This window comes from Aplysia californica, unplaced genomic scaffold (assembly GCF_000002075.1).
Source record: "Aplysia californica isolate F4 #8 unplaced genomic scaffold, AplCal3.0 scaffold00639, whole genome shotgun sequence".
Lineage (NCBI taxonomy): Eukaryota > Metazoa > Mollusca > Gastropoda > Aplysiida > Aplysiidae > Aplysia > Aplysia californica.
The window spans coordinates 388,573-392,981 of NW_004797909.1; the positions used below are offsets into that span (position 1 = coordinate 388,573).

The 4,409-nt window shown below is 38.9% G+C and overlaps 1 protein-coding gene across 2 annotated transcripts in view; it reads left to right on the forward strand.

The window, feature by feature from the left end:
• Nucleotides 1-2,517: 2,517 nt before the first annotated feature.
• The window catches only part of LOC101845270, a 36,649-nt gene continuing 34,757 nt past the window's right edge, over nt 2,518-4,409 (forward strand). Inside the window, exons 1-2 of one of the 2 annotated variants that reach the window (XM_035972279.1) lie at nt 2,518-2,675; nt 3,056-3,424. The gene's annotated coding sequence lies outside the window, so the exon portion shown is untranslated. The remainder of the gene's footprint in view (nt 2,676-3,055; nt 3,425-4,409) is intronic. The other variant, XM_035972284.1, reaches the window with a different exon arrangement.

Below are 4,409 nucleotides of genomic sequence, written 5' to 3' on the forward strand. Positions count from 1 at the left end.
TGTGTGTGTGTGTGTGTGTGTGTGAGTGTGTGTGTGAGTGTGTGTGGGGTGTGTTTGTGTGTATGTTTCCTCTCGAGTATATGCATATATTTAAACACAAAGAAGAAGGAGGAGAGATAATGATGATCGACGTTTGATAGGAAAGAAGGAGCACACCTAACCAGAGCACCCGCCAACCACCGACTAAAGAGAGAGAGATAGAGAAGAGAGAGAGAGAGAGAGAGAGAGAGAGAGAGAGAGAATTAGAGAGAGAGAGAGACAGAGAGACAGAGAGACAGAGAGACAGAGAGGGAGAGAGATATTTGGTATTATAGCGGTAAGTGTTACTGGACGATTTTACCTATTTTCATATTACTGGTCAAGGTCAGGAACCGCATCATTGCTGACGGTAGACATGTTTACCTGTTGTTGAATGCTAAACTTCGGTGGTGATTAATTTGGGGCAAAACTTCGGAAAGTATCCCTCTTTAAAATCTAAAAAGCTTTTGATTCAATAAGTCAAAAGGATCCCTAGATTAACCAGCATTTGCGATGGTAGTTTTGCAGAAGCATCTGAAATGCTTTGGGGGCCGAACAATTTGGACATTGGACTCGACAGATTCGTTGCATTGAATGCGAGGTTCGCTGTTTCTCTTTTTATTGTTCAAAATCCGTAATCTTCTCCATCTTAGTAATTATGTTTTTCAAAATGCAGTTCGTTATATACACTATTGTTGACTAGCAATATTTACTGGTTTTTTTATTCCACAACATGTTATGTGTTCCTCACAGTGTCAATGAAGTAAACGTCCAAAAAGCGACATACAAACCGGCCATTTACAAAAAGTTAGCTATTACCAAAATATGATTGACCATGATTGTCTGACACTCACTGAAAGTCCCACTCCTGCTGGACATCCCACTTTTATAACTGATGTCGAGACTTTAGAACGCTCTTTCGGTCCAAAAGTTTTCTGCAAGTTCGGAGATACTTAACTAGATGAAATCATCTCTCTGATACGGAATCAAACTCGTGTCTTCAGTGTGCAATGCATAATACTTTGCTAATCAATACATATTACGCACATGTGATCTGACCTGAATCGGATTTGAAGTTTAAATTATCGGCATTATCGTGTATGTTACCAGTCATCTACCCAGGCTAACAGAAGTAGGGTGTCTTGTGATGCCACTGTCTAGAGGCACAGCCAGTTACTTTTGGGAGGAAGTTCAAGAAGAAATAATTATATTTTTTTAGAGGAAAAAAATATACCTCACAACCTACACAATTTTATCCTGAAAATTCTACTTGTTGAGAAATGTACTTCAGCGTTTAGTAGTGTTCCTTTTATCGCTTTATTATTTTGAATAAAGTCTAAAGTATGACTAAAAGTATCATTCCAAACTTCATTCTTATTTGATTTTTACATAGTTCTATTCCAAACTGGGTGATTGGTCTAGTGCAGTGGCAGATACTGAAAAATAGGAACATTGCATTGTTTTGTCTGAGGTTGTAAAAAAGTAAAAACAATGTAAACGCAGTTTTTTTTTCTTTTTTTTCTGTAAAACGCGATATTTTTAGGGGTATGGAGTTTTAGTGCAGCGAAATCTCAGAGACTGTTTTTAGGATTTCTTTGAAAATTGGCCTCTGTGTAGGCAATTGGCGTTGATGCAACCTGTTAGAGGCTTTTTTAATTTACGAAATATTATTCATATTACTACATTCTAAATGTCTCAGAGGTTTTGATTTTAAAGGAAATTTCGGTGTTTTAGCAAGTCATAATAATAATATGTTAAAATCCGGGATTTCTTGCTTATTATAAACAATATCAAATAAAAGCCTCTAACAGGTTGAAACTACCTATACTGAGTTTACTTTGTGAAAATATTAACTCTGTACCTTTATAGATAAGAAAATTATGCCAGCACTAATTTAACGTTTAATAGGGGTCGTTATACCCTATAGTGTAATAAATTACCCGGAGCGCTGAACTAAAGTACATCTGACTACTCAAATAACGTACAAGACACCCAAAGTCATATAAAATGCCCTTAAATGATTCTTGAGTCTGTGCCTTATGGATTTGGAAAAAATCATGCGAGTCTTCCGTTTAAAGTGGCCTTCTTATTTGCCGATCAAAAATGATAAAAACAAATTTCAAAAGCATACTCTTTACATACGAAACAATAACACGAGTTCATTCTCAGTTCAGTTTTCACGATGCAGATTAAATCACAAACGGATTCTGGCAAATCGAAACAAACCAGTCGCCCAGTGAATGGAGGGAACCTAGTGTGCTGGCAAAAAAGGCCCAATCAATATCCACAGACGAGCCCCATAACCCAAACTCAACAACCGGGAACAAAGGCAGGAGAGGGTGGGTGCCTGCCAATTCCTGCATTGTTCTACTTTACGCCGGACGGAGGTGCCATATAAAAAATCCCAATATTCCAGCCGCATTCACTCCACAAAACATGCACGCAAGCAAATAATAGAAAAAACAAGCTTACCCGTATGCACGCATGTCACAAGATAATGTTTTTTATTTAGCTTCCAGTGGTCAAGCTGTGCAGTCTGAGGGAGGAAAATTAGATTCGGTTTTCGTTTCAGTGTGCATTTTTCACCTAACTGGGAAGATATGAATCGTTTCGATCGCAGAGCGATAGCCTCAGATGATGATAAAGTGAAGAACGAGGTAAAAGAAGTCAAGGAAAAATATTACATCTAACTATATAAAAGTATCTTTTAAGAATATCAGAGTACAGATACCTAGATTAGATTTGAATTTGTGCTGCTCAATAGCTAGTGCGCAATGAGTTCATTAATTGCTACCTCCAGCCCACTCGGCGGGGAGGGGAGAGGGGTAGGGGATTTGGGGGGGGGGGGGGGAAGAGGCGTATTGTTGGCCAGAGTACAATTCTAGATCTGATCAAATTGAATTAGGACTCCAGCTGTTTTCAGATCGTATTAGGCGGGGTGTAGGGCCACATTTTCACGTCGTGTATCTCACTGTAGCACTGTCCTCCGGGCCAGCACAAAATTATGTATCCCTTGCCGTTCTGGCTCTATTCACAGGAGATCTTTTTAAAATTCAAGTTGGAAATATTTCTTAACACAACAAGGATGAACACGTCATTATCAACATAGCTATTCTACGAAATAAAAAACAAAACAATCACCGCTGCTCAGATATAGAAGTGGATTGGACGACACACTGGGAGAGAACCAAAAACAAACATTATGACCACCCACCAAGCCTTAAGATAGAATTCACAAGGGAAGAAAAAGACCTGAAGGCCGAACAGTCTAAGGTACATAGATTCAGACCTAAAGAAGATGGAATACAACTGGACAGAGGTGCATTCAAAGCTCATGTTGGTGGACTATATTCGGGAATTGGTTGAGAAAAGACGATGATGATGCTGAAGCTCAGCAGATAGACAAGTGAGTAGCCTACGAAAAGTACAAAGGGCTAATCATATTATCTAAGGTTAATAAAGATTGGACAGATATAATATAATATAATAGTATTATTTATACATTGTCGGTGGGCCTTACAGCTAAGCATACCTCGCATCTTACGAAGAGGGCAGTCTATTATGACAATGGACTAAATGTCAACTTCGCGTGAAGCTTTCAACACTAGAACTACTATGCAGAAATTACTCCCAAAGGTAAAGTTCTTCTTCGACTAAAATATATGAAAATCGGTTTCCTGTCCGCCCTCCTCTCTCTCTCTCTCTCTCTCTCTATCTATCTATCTATCTATCTATCTATCTATCTATCTATCTATCTATCTATCTATCTGTCTCATTCTTCTTTCTGTGCTATCACTCCGTCCATCTGTTTACATGTACCTTCTGCTCCAAACTCAGTGACCGCGAGGAAACTACTCACCTTACGTTTCCCATTTTTCTACATGGATCTACATCAAATTTGAAAGCAGTTATGTTTGATCATACGAACACCATAATCAATGCACAATTTGAACAGGTCAGATAAGCACCACTGCATTAGTCACGTCTTGCGGTAACCCACTAAAAGCCTTTTACGTAAGACATTTCCCTGAATTCAAGTCTACAAAGAAGATTCAAGCCAGTTATTGCAGGCCATTTAGAGTTGATCGAAGATCTAGATCTTTTGTACCTTCTGAAAGAGCAATTCAAAGGGGATGCAAACAATTAAAGAGATGGGAAGTCTGTCAGCAAGCCGTCTAAGGAAGGCAGTAAGAATAATAGAGGAACTTGTGAACGCACTTAACGCATCGGTTGAGACACTGGAAGCCAGACAAAAACGTTTGTACGAAGACGTAGAGGTGAACTGGGTTTGTCAAACGGACTTGTGACATATAATCTTAGACACGAATTGAGAAAGAAAACAATTAACATCATGTCTTTCTACAAAGGGATAACCCCCCCCCCCCCCAAAA